The sequence below is a fragment of the Festucalex cinctus genome, chromosome 2 (genome assembly GCF_051991245.1).
Source record: "Festucalex cinctus isolate MCC-2025b chromosome 2, RoL_Fcin_1.0, whole genome shotgun sequence".
Taxonomy (NCBI): Eukaryota; Metazoa; Chordata; class Actinopteri; order Syngnathiformes; family Syngnathidae; genus Festucalex; species Festucalex cinctus.
This window is the reverse complement of record NC_135412.1, coordinates 6,479,185-6,500,467: the sequence shown is the minus strand read 5'-3', so window position 1 is coordinate 6,500,467 and position 21,283 is coordinate 6,479,185. Positions and strand designations below refer to the sequence as shown.

At 39.0% G+C, this 21,283-nt stretch overlaps 1 long non-coding RNA gene across 1 annotated transcript; it reads left to right on the top strand.

Moving 5' to 3' along the window:
* Window positions 1-7,521: 7,521 nt before the first annotated feature.
* On the top strand, window positions 7,522-14,460 carry LOC144014891 (uncharacterized). The gene is made up of 3 exons (XR_013282623.1): window positions 7,522-7,592; window positions 7,682-7,760; window positions 14,346-14,460. It is a non-coding gene; the product is annotated as an uncharacterized LOC144014891 (long non-coding RNA).
* The last annotated feature ends 6,823 nt before the right edge of the window (window positions 14,461-21,283 follow it).

Genomic DNA, 21,283 nt, shown 5'->3' with positions numbered 1-21,283 from the left:
CTCTTCCTGCGATCTGGCACAGTGTTGGTATTGGAGCTTGACGATCTTATCTTGTGTATTTTCTTGTGTTTAAAACGTACGTGCTGGTTTACCAAGACACTTGTTGGATGTGTCTTTAGAGCACATCTTAGCCTTACAAGAATAGACTATACCTTCTTCGGAGCCAATTTTGCGCCCATTTTCAAGGATAGCATATACAAGTAAGCACCATGAACGGATTGTTGTGTAATTGTGAGTGTGCTCGACAAACAAAACGGTTCCTGCACAAACGCCTGGTGTGTGTGCGCGCGCGTGTGCGTGCGCTCGCGTCTCCAGTATGTGCATGTGTCAGCATCGGCGCTCCATCTCCCTCGGCTTCCCCTAGAAGCTGACAACTGGATAATAGCTTTTTACTTTTCCAGAGCAGGGCTCCGGAGAGAACTAATATGATTATAAATCATTATTCAAATAGAAAGGTGCGGCGGGGCGCACAGCATAGTAAGAGAGCATGATAATAGCATCATTACCTTTTAGGTATAATTCACGTTTTTGTTTTTGTTTTTTCTTTTGTTTTGTTTTTTTTTTCTTTGCAAAGGTGACAAATAAATTGCAGTGTAAAGTTGAAGATGAATAGATTTTTTAAGGGATATTTGAAGAGCATACATTCTCTATTTAGCTTTTTTTTTTGGAGTGGTTCATAACAAGAAAGAAGATGCAACAAGATATTTTTTTTACTTTTACTTTTTGCTATCTGGGCGATGATAGAAGCAGAATATAAAATAATACAGTCCCACCATCTGCCATTGGTGCTTTCAAGGGGAGTTTTGTTCTGACTGTGGTCTGATCCAGATGATCATACTGCACGCTGCTTATTGCAAAATCTTCCATTGGGCACAATATGGTCAGGCAAAAACACAAATAGGTAACTCCAAGATTTCTCTTTTCATATTTTGTTCCGAGTCAAACCTTTGTGGGGGTCTTTGCTCTGCTTCTGGTTTTCCAGGGCAAGATGTTTACGTACCCAGAAAAAAAAAAAAAACTTCTGCCTATTTGATTCAACTCTGATTGGCTGAACTTGGCTGCCCTCGACAGTCAAATTGTTTTCATTAGTGAAATCATATTCCTGTTCTTTTGTTGTTGTCAGGAACAATTTGGCTTGCATTTGCTCCAGTGTGTGTTTCAAACATTCACCTGATACGCTGATCCTCGCAGATTGTTCAGTTATGCCCATGCAGGCAGGGAAGCCCTCTGTAACTTAGCTAATGGCTTCATTATTCCGCTGCTGTTGAGCTACGCGCTCCTGAAGAGCAAGAAATATCTCAGTGGTGTCTGAATTCAGATAATTTTATAGCCGATTAGTCATCAAGCTGGAGGGGAAAGAGCAAATCTGTCTCAGTCAAAGCATAAGAGGCTGCTTTCTGGCCATGTCGCCATTTGCATCAACACAATCAAACAATAAGTACCCTATTTTCCGCACTATAAGGCGTACCTAAAAGCCTTCAATGTTTTCAAAAGCTGACCCTGCGCCTTATAATCCAGTGCGCCTTATATATGGATCAATATTGAGCCGCAACAGGTCTCGCTGTCAAGACGCTATCGGTGACCCTGCACGATCGGCAGAAGATCCCGCCATCTTGGCTCGCTAGCTAATACTAATACTTTAGCTCAGAGAAAATAATAAAACAGCTGTTTATTCATTTTGGGAGTGAATTGAGTTGTCAGAAAGCTGGTTTGTAATCTATTAATAAAGTTTGACTGACCTATCTGACTGTTTTGTTGACGTTCCCTTTAGCGCAGCACCATCTAATGGATGCATAATGAACCCCCAGCCTCTACTGTAACGCCTTATATATGGAAAAAGTTTTAAAATATGTCATTCATTGAAGGTGCGCCTTATAATGTGCGGAAAATACGGTAAATAAAACAGAATCTCATGTCACCTACACTCCATATTAAGCTTTTGTTTTTTTATTTCACAATTTAAACCGCGACTAGGTCTTTTATTAAAAGGTCTTTGAGAGTCTTCTGTCAAAATAAGGATTTGAAGGAGGCAGTTCTGTCAAATGCAAATGTCGAGTACGGCTTTTGTTAACATGACAAATGAGGGCAATGCTAAGCTGTGCAACAAAGTGGGGGTTACTGTTACCACTCGAATCTAGAAACAAATCTAGCCACATATTGTGGTGTTCAAGGAGACTTTTGGAGACACTGTGTCTCCTTCCAGGGCAGGATTGGCACCCCTCTGTGTACAGGCTTGAAGTGAATTGCACTTTTGTGAAGACACCAAATTTAAAGCTACTAAATGAAATTGAATCTCGAATCGCCAACTGCAATGTGTGACCGAAAAACTAAACTGCACACTCCCTTCTTCATGCACACACTGCACGTATGACATCACATCCGCAGACAGAGAGCGGGAAATTTGAACCTGAAAACTATTGGCCAGAGACTTGCAGGGGTACCCATTGTGAACAGCTAAGGTGGTAATATGCTAATTAGAAGATGTTTGACTCATACATGCAGCCAGCTAGTTGATACTTCCGCCTTTGAAAAGACAAACAACTTCTAGCGGAAGGATCAGCTGGCTGCAGTGCATCGATTAGCTGTCTACAGGGCGCCGCGCAGTGATACGAACGAACAGAAAAGTAGTGGCTGGCGGAAATGGCGTCTGACTTTTTTCAGTAAAGGAGTATTGTGATGCAAATGTATCACTCTTTTGAACACAAATTGTTTTTAGAAGAAAAATGCTTTTATTTACGTGACCCCAGCCAGCTTGCTGGACTATTTTCCTCTCGTCCAACACCGGACCAGAACTCGTGTCACAGAACGCTGTCAGGGCTGATCACTGGAGGCTCACTGGAGGTGAGGATGAAATTGAGATTCATGTAAAAAAATCCGAACGATCCCTTTAAGTTGGCCTTAAATATAGTTAAAATGATTAATCATACAAAAACACATTTAACACACATTTAACGCGTTTAACACATATGTTTGCTACTTTGTATGTTCAGTACTCTGTTTTTATATTTACTATAATGTACTAAAAATAAGCTTTACACCTGTAGGACCGCTTAAGCATCCATCCATCCATCCATCCATCCATCCATCCATCCATCCATCCAACCGTCCGTCCATCTATTCATCTATCCATCCATCCATCCATCCGTCCGCCCGTCCGTCCGTCCGTCCGTCCATCCATCCATTCATCCATCCATCCATCCATCCATCCATCCATCCATCCATCCATCCATCCATCCATCCATCCATCCATCCAACCGTCCATCTATCCATCCATCCGTCCGTCTGCCCGTCCGTCTGTCCGTCCATCCATCCATCCATCCATCCATCCATCCATCCATCCATCCATCCATCCATCCATCCAACCGTCCGTCCATCTATCCATCCATCCATCCATCCATCATCCATCCGTCCGCCCGTCCGTCCATCCATCCATCCATCCATCCATCCATCCATCCATCCATCCATCCAACCGTCCGTCCATCTATCAGACCATCCATCCATCCATCCATCCGTCCGTCCGTCCGTCCGTCCATCCATCCATCCATCCATCCAACCGTCCGTCCATCTATCCATCCATCCATCCGTTCGCCCGCCCGTCCGTCCGTCCATCCATCCATACATACATACATACATACATACATACATACATACATACATACATACATACATACATACATACATACATACATCCATACATCTATCCATCTATTCATTATCTGAACAGCAAGATTCCTTACTCCTTCCTTAGCTTACAGACGTTTGTCAGCATCAAACAGTCTTTCCCATATTTATGTTAAAGGCTTTATCTGATCTCGGCAAGCCTGAAGTCATCGGCAGAGTCTGTAGAAGATCAACATCTACTGGACCAGTAACAATTACCCTTATCGTCTTTTCCATTTCCAACTATTACCAGCATCCTCTGTTCAAGGTGTGTTTTGTAATTACTGTTGATGTGCCCTTAAGCAAGGCTCTTTAACATGCAATTACCTTTTTGGTTGAAGGAGAACTCTTTTGTCAGAAGCGAAAAACTCAACAAGAAAAAGAAACAGATTTCCACTCTTAGCTAGTGATATTTTAGTCTTTTGTCAGTGAGATAACTCGGGAGAGTGTGTTGAATCACAGCCAGCGCAATAAAAATGACTTTTTAAACCTCCGCTGACACGTCATGGTCTTGCCGGGCGCTGTCAGGGCTGTAGCCCTTTGCTGAAAAATGATAAAGTGAGGCGGGTTGCGAGACTTGACCTTGTAGTCCAGAGGAAGAGGAGGGGGACATCATTAGTGGGGCACCAGGAAGGTTATACACATGACCTGACAACCCTCGCTGTCCTGATAAGAGTGAAGGATGAGTCTGTGTCGCCTATCTTCCTTCCTCCCCTCCCACAAATGCTACCGTCTTCTGCAGTCTAAATGCTAGCATGGCAAAAAGGGCCGTAAGCTTTCATTGCCTCAGCACTACTTGTTCATATGGTTCCTCCTCCCTCTCCATCCCAGGTGACAGCACAGACAGTTGCTTAACCAATGATGGCTGTCCCAAATTAGATAATTAATCTTCCTCTACTGGTGAGTGTCCCCAGAAGCCAAAATCTGATTGTCCCATTCCTTGCATTATATTTATTTATTTATTTTTTGTCAAACTACAATCTGGATGTCTTAAATTGTACTGCCTGAGCTACTGTTAAGTCCCATTACCTTGCTAACATTTTGTTGATGATTGTGTGGCTTGTAGGGGTTAAACAACTAGAGATTTTTTTTATTTATTTTTTTGTAGTTAATGATGACACCATTGATATTTTTTTCAACACCGTCAGTTTTACATGGAGATGTATTTCAGTGGACAAGTACAGAATACACAAACATTTCTCAATGAGTTGAAGGTCCATTGATTACAGTTGATCAGGATACATACAATAATACAACAACAATAACAATAATAATAATAATAATAATAATAATAATAATAATAATAATAATAATAATAATAATAATAATAATAATAATAATGGTGATGGTGATGATGATGATGATGATGGTGATGATGATGATGATGATGATGATGATGATGATGATGATCATCATCATCATCATCATCATCATCATCATCATCATCATCATCATAATGGATGTTCTGGCAGACCGAAGGTGTTTTTGTTTATAAGCCCACTGGTGCACCTGACAATTTGGTGGCAGAAATTACAGTAGAATAAACTTTAGAACAGCTAAAAGCAGATACTCAATTCAACTCTCAACTCAACTTTATTTATAAAGCGCTTTAAGAACAGGCATTGCTGTATACAAAGTGCTGTACATCAACATAAATATCAGTTTTGCAGTAAACAAGAACAAAACAAACATTTTGAAGTGAGAATACAAGTATTTTTTTATTTTTTTATTTTTTACAAGTAAATACATTTTACATCAGGAAATAAATAAGAAATAGTGAATAAAGAGATAAATACATAAATACATAAATAAGTAGAATAAACATCAAACTCATACACACCACAAAACACCAAGAACAAGTTTCATGATGTGCCAAAAGCCAAATAATACAGATGTGTTTTAAGACGTGTTTTAAAAGAGGATAAAGAGGGGGATTGCCTAATATTTAGTGGACAGCAAAGGCTCGATCTCTTCTAAGCCTCCGCTTAGCCCGCGGTACCTCCAGTTGAGTCTGGTCTGCTGACCTGAGGCACCGGGCAGGTGTTTAGGGGTGCACGAGCTCGGCGAGATAAGGTGGCGCAAGACCATTTAGAGATTTGAAAATAAATAGAAGAATCTTAAAGTGGGTTCTAAATTTCATGGGCAGCCAGTGAGGAGAGGCCAGAATAGGGGTTATGTGTTCCCTCTTACGGGCACCAGTAAGGAGACGAGCAGCAGCATTTTGGACAAGCTGGAGATGCTGCAGGGAGGACTGGCTAATCCCAAAATAAAGTGCATTACAGTAATCCAGTCGAGGTGTAACAAACATTATTAACTCATTAGCTCCCAAAAACGTATCAATACGTCATATTTTAAATGTTTTAAGTGTCCCAAAGACTTATTTATATGTTTTTTGTTGTTGTTTTTTTTATGCCAGAGTATAGAGAAGGCTTTGATGCAGTCCATCTACTGCAGAAAATGGTTGAGTGGCAGCAGAGTATAAGAGATCAACCAGGCCATGTTAAAACAAGCTGATTTCCCCACAGTTCTAAGCAGAATTGTGAATCATGATGAAACTTACCTATGTTCTATTGCTAAACAGATAGGAATATACTTTTTTTTTCCTGCTAAAAGAAGAGACTCTAATCTCTCTTTTGGTAGGTTCCATATTTTTATAGCAATAGAACATAATATTTCGCGGGCCTTGCAAAATCAGTCAAAATGCAGGAAAACACTTCAGTGAAAATGGTTGGGAGTGAATGAGTTAATAAAACAAGCATTTACTGTACACCACATGACATTTCATCATCTCTGTTTAGGGAGCTAGCTATGGTTAATGTGACGAGATCCGCTTCATAGGCACACCATAAAATGTCTCTGAAAATGGCCATGTCGGTCTCAAATCTTAATGATGAGTGACTCGTTTGTTTTTTATGTCTTCCTGTGCGGCAGTTGACCAATTTTTCAGATCTGTATTACAATTAAAATTGGTAAAATATTACTAAAACTCACAGTTCAAAGAAACTTTGTAGTGGTGGCGGTTTAATTCAGGACTTGAAAAATGTTTTTTGTTTTGAGACTAGCACAGTTTGAAACTCAGTCATTGTCACAGAATTAATTGTGGTAAACTTGGGTGACTTCACTTCATTTTCATGTTCAGACTTCCACCTACCATTATGTCATTTTCTTAGACAGCCATGGTAACACGAGCTTTTTCAATAATCCCATGAAACTAAACCTTCTAGCTACTTTTTCGCAGAGATATGAAACATCCAAAAGACATACCAAGGAAGACCAGCAGCTTATGCGGCCGTGCCTCATACTGTGTACTGCATTGTCGGCTACATCGATAAATCTGCTTTTATGGCTATATTAAAATTGTGTTTTCAGTCTACTTGGCAGCAAAATAAAGTTCTTTCCAAGTTGAAACATAGCATCGATAACAAGAGGAATTTATGAGGAATGTGGCCCTTTTGTCTTGATTAATAATTATCTATACCTTCAACCATGACCTCAGTTGTTTATCACCAAATCTAAAGTTTCAAGTTAATTTGACAAAGATATACTGATATTTGGAATCACCAGGCATAGAGCATAAAAGTATGACCTCTTGAACACGCATCGCTTCCGTCCAGCAGCAACAACTCATGTCATGTTTTGTCATAAATCCGCTACGGATTCATCCCCTTTGCCGTCTGGGCCAGGTACTGGAGGACCGTCTGGCAGCGGGACGGCAGCATGTGAGCCTCTCAAGTCAAAGCTTCATTAAGTTGCTGCTCACTGCTGATTGTTACCAGCTGGACTCGGAGCCGCGGCCCGCTTGTGCGTGTTAGCGTCGTCGTCGTCGGCAGAGGTCGGCCGGTGAGGGCCTGTGAATTATATCTTCAACTGATCCAATGAAGGTCCTGGAGAGGAGGAGGACAAGATACTCTTGATATGTCCTGCATACCATGGTAATGTGATGCCAAGTTGTCTCTTTTATGGTTTTTCCTGGCTTCTGAGAAAAAGAAAACAATATAGAGTCTTGTGTTTGTATAACCAGAGCGGAGAATTCACAGATTCAATTGACAAAACCATCCTCTGGCCTGGCCACCATGACGGAAATACTGTTGAAATAAATGGTGAGTGAACACATTCACTGACAGCCCAGCAAAAATCCATTATTTGACGTCTTTTTCCGTCAATGGCAGTCAATGAGTTAAGATGAGATGCAACCAAAATTGACAGATTTTTAAGCAAAATTTGCCTTAAAAGGTTAAAAAAAAAAAGGATGCTGCAATGTAATCACAAAATATATTGGAACTTTGTGTTTAACACATTCACTGACAGCCCAGCAAAAATCCATTATTTGACGTCTTTTTCCGTCAATGGCAGTCAATGAGTTAAGATGAGATGCAACCAAAATTGACAGATTTTTAAGCAAAATTTGCCTTAAAAGGTTAAAAAAAAAAAAAAAAGGATGCTGCAATGTAATCACAAAATATATTGGAACTTTGTGTTTAACACATTCACTGCCAGCCCAGCAAAAATCCATTATTTGACGTCTTTTTCCGTCAATGGCAGTCAATGAGTTAAAAATAATACTTGAAGTCGTTTGTGTCATCACTGACATGTAAGCACACGTACTTTTCTCACATATGTCAAGAAATCACATGTAGTCATCAGAACGACGCTGCTTGGAAAGAGTCCTGCGCTAAGGAAATCAGGGGGAGTGTCGGCTGTCAAGGACGAGCGGTTGAAATAAAAGGTTGCACTGACTGAGTTGATAGGCGTTGACTGGCCCTTCACAGAACTCAGCACTGTGTTGATTTAATAAAATCGCACATCGACCTCAGCGGGGCTCGCGCTCTATCGCGATGGATTGTTTCTGACCCTCCCCTGACGTCCAAAGCCAATAAACAGCTATCACACGCTGATGAAGGAGAAATGAGACTTGTTACTTTTGGCTCCGCCGCTCTCCGCTTTGATGCGAAATCATGGAGGACCTCGTTCTGATAGGCCATCGGTGTCCAAACTCTTTCATTTGAGGGCCACATACAGAAAATCAGAAGCCACATAATGTTGTGTTGTACAAATAATTTATTTGTGCTTTTGCATATTCAGAAAAAAAAAATGCTACAGTATATAAACCAAATTATTTGTAATATGGTGGTAGGGTTATTATAGTTTGGGAATTTTTCATTTTAATTAGTTTTTTATTAGTTTTCTGGGTGGTTCTATTAGTTTTTATTAGCTTAGTTCTTTAAAAAAAAAATGCTTAGTTTCAGTATTAGTATTAGTATTAGGGTTGTTGTTGTTTTTTTTGTTTTTTTTTAAAATATGTGTATTACTTGTGCACAATATTAAAAAAACAACAACAAAAAAACACCATGGGTGCAACGCCATCTTTTGGTGCTTTTCTATTGGCTGCTGCTAGATGATGTCACTTCTGTGTGACACACTTTCAAACGCCATTATTCTGGTTTATATTCAAATAAATCTACTAAAAATCACATTTAAAATCATCCCCAAAGGCTCATGCATTAAATTGATTGCCAAAGACTAAAATGAAGGACATGTTTGCTACAATTATAGTTAGTTTTAGTTGGTTTTGTTTCAGTTAGTTTTCATTTTCCTTTTTTATTTTATTTCGGTAACAGTATTGTTTTTTTAATTTTAGGTTGAGTTTTTTTTTTATTTTATTTTATTTTTTTTTTTATTAGTTTTAGTTAACTAAAATAACCTTTAATGGCACCAGTTTTTCGATACCCTCCCTTCTTACTTTGACCATCTACCAAACATTTTTGTTTATTTTATTTGAACGGAGTCAAATGCCATTTTTTTGCATATGTCGCGGGCCACTGAAAAATGGACGGCGGGCCGCAAATGGCCCCCCGGGCCGTAGTTTGGACACCCCTGTGATAGGCTAAATACATGCAGGCATCTTTTCACAGTTCTTTTACTGCTAATGAAAATCATGTGTCAGTCTGGAGATTGATCGCCCGGACGGCCAATTGGAAGCGCGCTTTTCCCTCCCCTTCAAATTGATTTCATGTAAACCAACAGTGGCTCCGCTGGTTTTTCGTCTCATTAAATGCACCAGGAATTCCGCTATTTTCATCCATGGCTTGTATTGAACGAAAGACAGCCATCCAGGGCCACTATAGAGGACCGCTATCGAAAACCATGTGTGCAACAGTGCGAATAATTCCACATTTCATCCAAAGGAATGGGAATGGGCCTGTTAAGGGCTGAGAACAGAAAAACAAAGCGTGTGCCAGAGGAATTAGAAGAGTCTATATCATGGTGGATGACTTATTTACAGAACGAGGGTCGTGTACCTGTGCAGGATTTAAGAAGCACCCGTGAGCTATCATCCCATCATTCCGCACTGTCAGTGCCTTATTTTTTTGGAAGATCAGTGACGCTTGGATCATATTTCAGTCGCTTTCAGGAACCTTCCCATGCAGCCCTGCTGGGCCCACTCATAACCAGGGGAGTTTTAGAACTTCATAACTTTTCCCAGAGAGAAGCCACAAGACTGATTTAGCTGTAATCTTATCCTATGTCTTTATAGAAGCCAGATCTTGTGTGTTGTGAGTGGCGCAGTCGGACGCAGAGGTTATAATATGAGCCGTGGAAATGACAGAGTCACCTCCTACGTTTGACCCAACAGCCACTTAAAGCTCTTTGCTGACTTATTCTCTCGTGGACAATTGCACAGGCTGTTCTAAAATATCTCTTCATCGCAAGACTTTACCTCATGTTGATAATTATTCAATATAAACAAAATATTGTGACAGCAGACCATTACATTACATTGCGGAGTTGAAGTTACAGCTTAGGCGTAGTCTTGGGAAGACTTCTCACAAGATGTTGCAGTGTGTCTCGTAGAGATAGACCGATAAGGTTTTTTCGGGCCCGATACCGATACCAATTATTAGTAGTGAAGGATGCCGATAACCGATATTTGGAGCCGATATTCATTTTCACTAAAAAGTTTTGGAAAAAATACAAACTCCAGCTCTTATCTTTTTTTTCTTTTTTTTTTAAAGCATATGTTTATTGAGCAACTTTTAGGGTTAGTAAAATATTTTTAAGGTTTTTTTTTCTACACGAAATAAAAGTCTTCCAAAATTTTAAAATATCCAAAGTATTACATTTTTACTTATCTCAGTTTTAATTTCAACCAAAAACAGAAGGTGCAGAGAGTTCCCAGGGTCGACAAAAATGAAAATAAAAACTTTTTTAAAACATTTACATTCAAATTAGTTTCCTGAAGTTAACACTTAAAAAAAAAAATGGATCTATTATCGCCCATATGATTCGTCAAAATGGCCGATGCCGATATTTCTCAAAATGCTAAATATCGGCGCCGATAATCGGCCCAGCCGATAATCGGTCTATCCCTACTCTGTGGGAATGATTTTCCATTAATTCAAAGAACATTTGTGCGTTTAGTGCTCCCTGATGTTGAATGAAAGCATCGAGCTCGCAATGTCTTTTCTGGCTCACCCCAAAAGGTGTTTGATGGGGTACAGGCTGGGATAGGGGTGTTAAAAAAAAATCCATTCGGCAATATATCGCGATATCACATCGCGCAATTCTTTAATAGGCTTCCGAATCGATTTTTAAACATCCATTTTTGATAGAAAAATATTCACCAAAACGTCTTAGTGTTCACACCTTAAGCATTATATTAATATTATATTAATGGAACATTAAGCCTTAATATTTTATTTCAATGCTGGTTCAAACATGAAACAGATTACAACCTGTATAAGACTGAAGTTTCAGATAAATAATACATTTTCATACAAATCTTACACTGTACAAGTTTATTAATTAGTATTTTCTAAATTTGAATTAAAAAAAAAATCGCAACAATCAATTTATAAATTCGTATCGGGATTAATCGGTATGGAATCGAATCGTGACCTATGAATCGTGATACGGATCGAATCGCCAGGTACTAGGAAATTCACACCCCTAGGCTGGGACTTCATCAAGTTCTTCTACTCCAAACTCACGTCAGCAGGCCGAAAAGAGCTTTCTATGAACTTTGATGTGTAGTATTCTCCAAATTGTTTTGCTCAACAAAAGAGTTAAGATTCAGGAGAAAATCATTTGTGCAGCACACCATCGTGATAATTGTCGTATCGTGACCTTCATATCGTGGTAATATCGTATTGTGATGTTTGGATATCGTTACATCCCTAGTCGACACCGAATCGTCACTCATAACGTCGCTGTGTGAAATATTAGGGCACAATCGCAACAGGATTCTAATGACATATTAGCGCAAGGCTACTTGTATACCTCGCGGCTGGATGGGTCAATTTAGAGCACAGGCAGGCTATAAATTAATCAGGGAGCTTGGGGAGAGAGTTTCAATTAAGGAACGTGGATTGAATTGTGCTCCTCTCCTCGGCTAAGTGGATCTTTATGAACTTCTCCGCTGCTGATATTCTCCACAATGTCGAGCGCTAATCACTCTTAATTTTCATTGATACATTGATCCAAGCTCTGTATCATTTTTTTTTTTCCTCCTCAGTACAATATCACTTGAGCACCATCAATGTATGCTTGGTCACAACAGCAATCATGCAAACTTGTTTGGCCCTACACACGAGACGCCGCCGCACATCAGTTTGATCCCAAATGCAGATGTCAGCGCAGGCTCTCGCTTTGTCTAATCTGACATGTAACATGGCACATCTATCTGAGCACATCAGACGAGGGATGGAAATGATTGCTCGTTTGCCTACCGCTCCCCGCGGTGATGTATGGACTTGCGGTCGCGGGGAAAAGATGATGAAGAAAATCCGGAAGAAGGGATCAATCCGGCGCATCTGCGCATGATTCACAAGCCGGCATGTGAATCGTCATCTCGGCTACAAGGGGCCGCGGTCCACTGAACTATCAGAGTGGCTCAGTGCAAACGAAGTTCTCCGCCTCGGATGCCCCGTTGACGGATAGGAGCATCCGGCAGATCGAGCCGGAATGACTCGGAAGGCAAATCTGTCGGAGCGTTGAAAGATTATTTGGATTGTGACAGCATGTAAACATCGCCAAACGTTTCGCCGCGTTTCAGATTTGACAAAGAATGATGAGAAATTAAGATCCAGTTTCAGAGATTCAATCTGACATGTTTTTAAAGATGCTTCCTTTCGCTTTCATCTTGAAATAAACATTGGCGTTTGAGTTTGTTGGGGAAGTTGTTGTGATTATGTTAGATCACTCAGAACAGGTTTGATTTTTGAACCAAATTAGAGGAAAACTACTTGGTTGTTTATTCAGATTCTAGAGCCAGTTGAGATAGGCGCGACTAACCCCCCGCGACCCTTGTGAGGAATAAGCGGTCAAGAAAATGGATGGACAAATTACCATTCACTGATGAATGCTATTTCGGATGGTCCAGATGGATAGACTTCTGAAAAAAAAAAATGCCCTTTGCAAATGTTTTTAATATTTGGGGCTGGCAAAACACACAGGGAATGCTTATCAGAGTTTTTTTTTTTCTTTCTTATTGTAGTTTAAAAATATATACGGTCATTATGTATTTATTTAATGCATTTCAATGGGCCTAAAATATATGCGGATTTTCACTCTTCGCAGGCTGGCTCGTTCCTTATCCTGTTGCCGTCATCTATATGAAAAATGCATGAACTGTATGTGCGAATGAATGAATGAATGAATGAATGAATGAATGAATGAATGGGTGAACTGATGGATGGATGGATGGATGGATGAAGTGATGAATAAATGAATGAATGAATGAATTAATGAATGAATGAAGGGATGGATGCATGAATGGATGAATGGATGAATGAATGAATGAATGAATTAATGAATGAATGAATGAATGAATGAATGAATGAATTGGTGAATGGGTGAATTGATGGATGATGGATGGATGGATGGATGGAGTGATGAATGAATGAAAATGAATGAATGAATGAATGAATGGATGGAGGGATGGATGAATGAATGGATAGATGGATGGATGGATGAATGAATGAATGAATGAATGAATGAATGAATGAATGAATGAATGAATGCATGAATGAATGAATGAATGAATGCATGAATGAATGCATGAATAAGTGAATGAGTGAATGAATGAATGAATGAATGAATGAATGAATGAATGAATGAATGAGTGAATGAATGAATGAATGGCTGTTTGTCTAGTTCACAGGCCAGATCCGGCCCGTAACATGATTTTATGTGGCCCGTGTCATGTGTGTTCAATGCTTCATGTTTCTTTCCAATTGTTTTACCTTTTACCAACACTGAGATATGAGAGATTGCAAGAGGAAAACCATCACTATGATTCTAAAAAAATAGTTTGAAAACGCTGGTCCTATTATAATGCACTTTTTTTCTGTTTAAAAAAAAATAGGAAAATATTATAATGCACTGGAGAATACAAGTAATCAAGTCTTAATTCCTAACATGTAACATGTTATTGGATTTTTATGACACTTTTCTGTAGCACACTCAAAGTACTTCACAATGATTAGACTAGTCACGCTATCCACCCATCTATCCATTTTCTGTTCCACTTATCTTCACTAGGCTCACAGGTGTGCTGGAGCCAGCTAATTTGGGGCACACCCTGAGTACATATAAACTAACAACCATTCACACTCGCATTCAAATCTCCAGACAACTTAGACTCTAAATTGTACAATCTTCAAGTACACTATGATGCTTGTTTTTAGGATGTAGGAGGAGAGCGGAATACCTGGAGAAAATCCACACAGGTACGAGGAGATGATCGTACAAGAAGGTCGAAGACGGGATTGGCGGATGTGCCAACCAGTCATCAACCGTTCCACCCACAGACCTTAGTTCAAATGAAGTGTTAATTGTCTCTAAAAGTGATTCATATGCGAATTTATTGAGCAAAGAATCTTGTCTGTCATGGTCTAACCATTTTATAAAAATATTTTTACATTGCTCAACAAATAAAGAGTGAAAGTTATGAGTGGGAAGTCTGTAAATTGGTGTTTATAGAAATGGGAAAACCTTAGCAAGACCCCCTCAAGGATGTAATGAGACCCTCCCAGCCTTGTTCAGCACGCCAGCGAGGAGGAAGTTCGCCTGCATTCTCGCCATCCAAGAAGTTCTCGTGTTGAAAATACCAGCAGCTGAACCCAACCGCAAAACACGCAAGCAAGTTCATTTCCATAGCATACATGCATCAGCGAGCAGTTTTATTTCTGGAACGCGACCGCGCGTCGGATTGGTCGAATTGTCAAGATGGCTGATCACCAGTTCGCTGACAGCACGCTGACCATATCAAAGACTATTTAGGATTTAGTAAGCGGATAAAGCTCCGCACAAAAGAGACTCGCAAGGAATTGAAGCTGATGAAGAGCGAGCTGGTTAGTGGCTGTAGACGTGAACTCTGGCTGAACCCCGCCCCCACTCTGGCGGCCTCGACGGGTTGAGGCATTTGGGTACGACTCCGAGAGGCTGACATCAAACCGACAGCACGACATGATATCTTATTTTCCTGCGCCGCGCTGACACAAATTCAGCTTTGGACTTATTATTTTCTCATGCCTGCGGAGAGTAAAGAAGTTGCACGCAAGAAGACAACTCGGCGGCTCCCAGATGTGAATGTTCCTTCCCTTTTAATCCAAATAATTTACTGATTGTTTTCATGACACGGGATAAAGACGTTGCTGTATGTCAAAACGCTCTGGTTAAAAGAAATCCTTGACCCTCTTGTGCCTTCAAATTGAGCTGAAGGAGCATGATTGCATGTGTGTGCAATTTTGTGTGTCAATCTCAGCCCGACTATGAGACATGTGGACACGCTTTGGCTCTGTGTGTGTGACTCAGTACATGAGAGGGAGAGATGGGGGGCTTGCTCGTCAAGTCCCGATCAAACTATACATTACAATTAGTTTGCCGCGTGCCGTGGCTGACATGTGCCGATTGCCTTTATCGCACGGCATCTGACACCCAAATGTGTAGGCCGGGGGTGTCCGAACTTTTTTTTATTTGAGGGCCACATAAAGAAAATCAGAAGGACGTAAGGGCCACATATGAAGAGAAATTGTGTTTAGTCCTAAAAATGGTACAAATAATGTATTTGTGCTTTTGCATATTTAGAAAAAATGCTACAGTATATAAACCAATTTATTTGTATTATGGCAGTAGGGTTAATATAGTTTTGGAATTTTTCATTTTTGTTTTTATTTTGTTTTGAGTTTAATTTTTTTAAATGTAGTTAGTTTTAATTAGTTTTTACAGTGGTTCTGTTAGTTTTTTTTTAATTAGTTTTAGTTCTTTAATAAATGCTTAGTTTTAGTTTAGTTAGTTTCAGTATTAGTTTTATTTGTATTTTATTTTTTAAATGTGTAGTATTTTGCGCAATATTTAAAAAACACCATGGGCAGTCTTTATTTCGGTTTATATCAAAATAAATCTACTAAATATCACATTTAAAATCATCCCCAAAGGCTCATGCATTAAATTAATTACCAAAGACTAAAACGAAGGACATGTTTGCTATAATTATAGTTAGTTTTATTTTAGTTTTAGTTTTTCTAAACATAAAATGTAGTTTCATTTAGTCTTCTTTTTTTTAAAAAGCATCTTCGTTTTTATTTTATTTCGTTTACGAATTTGTTTTTTGAATTTTTGTTTTTTCATTAGTTTTAATGAACTAAAATAACCTTTAATAGCATCTGTGTTTTTCGACACCTTCCCTTCTTACTTTGACCATCTCCAAACATTTTTGTTTTTATTTTATTTTATTTGAACTCTCGTCAAATGCCATTTTTAGCATATGTCACGGGCCACTAAAATATGGACGGCGGGCCGCAAATGGCCCCCCGGGCCGTAGTTTGGACACCCCTGGTGTAGACGCGGCAAATTGCTGGTTCCTTTTGAAAGGCAAGTATCCAGTCATCCTGATCTCGCGCCAACGTGTCACCTTGCCGCAGCTGTGCTCTCGCGTCTCGCTGACGGAGGCTTCAACAATTAGAGCTGAACAAATAAATGGCTCTCATAATCATGCGCGCTGGTGAAACCGGCCCGCTTCAGGCGCATCAATCAGGAGCGGGATTGTGTTTGGATAGACGAGAGGCCATGTTTCCATCAAGTGTTTGACTAGTTCTCGGCTTGTCCTTCAGGCCGTTTGAATATGGCGGCATGAAAGAAGTGGAAGTGTCTCTTCTAATGAACATTATGAAGAGGACCGCTTGTGTGAAAAGTGTAAATTCCAACCCATCGGCGCTTGTGTGTCAATTTTGTCAGATAATGTTCTAAGGCTGCTGCTTTTCTCGCGGTATTCCCCAATACAAAAAAAATTAGGAGTGTCAGGTGATTACAATTTTTTTATTGCAATTAATTGCATGACTCCAATAGATCACGATGAATCACATATTTTATTATCTGTTCTAAATGTGTACAATGAAATGTACAATAAAACATATTTTGTCCAAGTTTTCATACTCTTGTTAACATACAAGTGGGGAAAAAATGTTAAACTAATGGAAATATGGCTGCATCTTTTAGTCATTCATATTTAAAGGTAGTTAAAATTAAAAAGCTGTACTGTACTCTTAAAAAAAAAACAAGTGTGATATTGATTTGCATTGAGGTCATTGTTCTGCCACTAGATGGCATAATTGCATTTGTAAGACGGTGACAGCTCATTGCATTTTTCTTTTCATATTAAGATCTATCTTATCTTTAACACGACATAACTTATGAAATTCTGCACATTTTTAAAATTGTAAAAGACTGGCTTTCCAAGTTATTGATCATTCATTAGTAGGGATGTAACGATATCCAAATATCACGATCCGATATTATCACGATATGAAGCTCACGATATGATAATTATCCTGATATTTTGTGGAAGTCAGCGATATTTAAAAAAGGTCACAATGTTGTAAAAAGAATGATCTCATACTAAAAAAAAGCACAATACTGTGCTTTTGTACATTACATCAATGTTATTTATTATTATTGCTATGTTTTATTATAATTTATACTATATTATATTACATTCCTCATTATCTGACAATTAACGTAGATTTTAAACATAGAAGGGCCACAACATCCCTAATGAAAATTTAATTTCACTAAAAAAAAAAAAAAAAATAGCCACCAGAGGGTGCTAGAACTGCATGAATGGAAATCAACCTGACTTTTTTAGAGATGTGTTGCATTTAAATGTCATGAACGTGACGACGACAATATTGTGGCAGTTTTAATATCACGATATCACAATATTACACTTATCGTTACATCCCTATTCTTAGTCATCAGTCATAAAAAATATTAGTGGCGTTAAAGGAACTTTAAATTAGCACAAAATGAACACACTAATTTTGACAACCCTAAGAAAAAGTTGTTTTCGACAGCTAAAGATGTTTTATAATAAATTAGCTTGATGTTGTCATGATCTCATTGTGACTGATGTCAGTTTTCTCCCGTCAGAAAGAATCAAACTTTTCTTGGTTTGGTTCTCTTTTCCACCATCATCAGTTTTATTACATCAGACCAATTAAAAAAAAATTTTTTAAAAAGAAAACTTTTTCCAGCCACAGATTGAAATCATATAAAAATCAGTTGTTAAAATTAAATTCATTTCCAGTCCTTCTTGTGTACATACTTTCACATTAACAATTTCTGGAAGATACCTTTTGAATTGAAAGGGCCCCAACATGCCAATCAATCAATCATGAACAGTTGCTAGAGTGAAAAACGGGACAGTAGTGGCAAAGTCAGACGAATTTAAACTCAAAGAGTGAGTCAAAGCAGAGCAGAGGAATGCATGCTGCATGCATGATTTTTTATTTTTTTTTCAGTAAAATCATATTCTAAAAAAAGAGGACATCTGGTCAGTATAATTTGATGGTTCCACTTTACACTTAAAGAGGTGCCAGTGAGTCACTCAGTACGTTTACACGCACAGTTTATTGAAGCTGGCAATGTAATTCAAGTCGATTATTTTTTTTTTTTATCTTAATGCTTTAACGCGTATGTTAAAAGTCAAGTTTCCGATGGGCTAGCAGAATAATTCTGATGAGCAACATATTTCTGAGCATTCCGACATGAGCATGGAGCAACAAAAGCATGACTGTGCAATCCAATTTGCACCTCAGCTGAGTACAAATCCGTCTCGAATGGATACACTTCTCATTCCGTTTTTTTGCCTCATTTCCCGAGGAATTTCGGAACTTGGAAAGAAGCATGCGACAGCTATTGATTAATTTGTTGTCAAAGAAATTAAAACCAGATTTTTTATTTTTTTTTAATCACTTGAACGGGCTCCTCTTTATTTCTCTTCCATGCTCATCTTCAATCTCTGAAGTCACCACAAGAGCAAAACCAGAGCATAAGGATGCCAGATGGTTTAAAGCAGGGGTGTCCAAACGTTTTCCGTCGAGGGCTGCGTCAAGAAAAATCAGGGATGCGGGGGGCCACTTTGACATTCTTCACCATTAGTTTATTAAACACGCTAAAACCAATCAATCAGTGTATGGAGAAAAAAAAAAAAAAAGTTAAGCTGCTCTTGTTATCTTTATACATAGATACTTGAATATTAAAGAATCACAGCTTCAGTGAAAGTATTGTTTTCGCTGTTTTTTTTATTCTTTCTTTTTTTCACAGCAGTTTTTCTACTTTTCTTCTAACTTAAAAGTGCACCAATCAATTGCTGCAAGAAAACATGCTTGATGTGGCCCATATGAACTGTTTTGAGACCTCGGTTGTCTTCTCCTGTCTTCAGCTATTTCCATCTTATTCCATGAACAGGAAAACTAAAATTCTGAAGAACAAGAAGCATAATAACCCGTATCCAACTGCCTCTCCAAATGCCACTACTCTTGTTCCATCCATCCATCCATCCATCCATCCATCCATCCATCCATCCATCCATCCATCCATCCATCCATCCATCCATCCATCCATCCATTCATCCATCCATAAGGCAAATCCCATTTGGTGTACAAACTGCAATAAATTAATGTAGTGTTTTCTGCCCCCACCAACTCCCCCAAAAAGCAAATTTTACACATTTTACATATATTTATATCACATTAAACAATTCATAAGTTTAGTCCAAAAATATTCAGCTTAAGATAGTAAAACCTATATCACGTGCAGGAGACCCCGACTAGTTTACACAAGTTTGTTCAACCATTAAGATTGCGTCATTAAAGAGAGCAAGCCATTTTTGACACTTTAGATTGGTCAATAGTTTGTAAACGTAGAGCACCTGTCATGTTTTGGTTTTGTGGGGGTGGGATTTTGTTTTCTTTTGGTTATTTGTCATGTATTCCTCGTCTCTTCCCTTGTCCCGTTATGTCTAACCACGTCCACCTGAGTGTGTCTTCCCTTCCCAGTGTGTTGACCAATCAGTTCCAAGCCTCTTGTATCTTGCCCAGGTGTCTGTTGTTTTCTCGTTACCATGTGTATTTAGTTACCCTGCTTTCTTTCATTTCTTGTTGAGTCATTGTTGCTGTCATCCCATGTTGTCCACGCCATGCCTTGTTGCCCTCGTGTTTTCATCATTAGTTTGTTTTCCACCTTGTGAATTTGTATTTTTCCATAGTACCTTGTTTACATTTTTTGTTAATTAAATCCCCTTTTTTACTTGCATCCCTGCCTTGCCCTGTTTTTGTTTTTGTTGCCCCTTGCATTTGGGTCCTTCCTCCAACCCCCCCCCCCCCCCCCCCCCCCCCCCCCAAAAAAAAAAAAGTGACAGCACCCACGTGTGGACTGACCAATAGTATAGATTAAAAAAATAAAATAAAATACACGAAATTTACCAAATTGTGACTTATAATGATGATCTCAATATTAAAAGAGCTTTTCATATGTATCCCTCCAACGCTCAAGTTTACCTCAAACCCCCTTGTGTTGTCGTGTTCTGACCCGAATACATATTCCACTGCAACTTCAAGCTTCATCAGTATCTGTCTTCCATGTAAAAAAAAAAAAAAAAAAAGGCTTTTTGAAAAAGAGCTTGGTTCTGAGTGTTGCTTTATGGCTCTGCGTGGTAAAACACACTGCCCGGATGACAGCTGGAGGTAACATGTTAAGTGTTACAGTGGGGGTGAAAAACAAAAATGAAGCGGCCTTACCCTGGATCCTGCATGCTCCTTTATGAGGATCCTCATAAATATCTCTCGCCAGCTCATCAGCCGCCATTTTCCAGCGTGAGCCTGAGCTGTGGGCTGGCAAAGACGGGCTGTGATGGATGCAGTGTGACGCTGCTGCTGCTGCTCGGCGCCGTGAGCCCGGCTGATAACACCGGAGGGAGTCGGTGCTGCTTGTGGAAGACATTCGTGCTAATGTGTTCGAAGATTTTTTTTTTTTTTCAAGAGAATGAAATGTAAAGTAACAAGTCATTGTATTAAGACAATGTGGTGAATAAAAAATGTACTGATAAAAAAGTCTTGTTGTTTTTTAAATGAATATCTGTACGTACTAAACACAAAGTGAGCTGTGGCTTTCAATAACGTCAGTACTAGTGTATTTCGTCTAAAGTGAGACAAAATGAAAGGCCTGTTTGAACAGTGGCTACTTGAGATCTTAAGATGAGCCAAAACTCTTTTGGGGGTTTTTTAATTGAATGTCATTCAAAATCTAGTGAACAATTTTATTTGAGCTGAAATTAACATTGTAA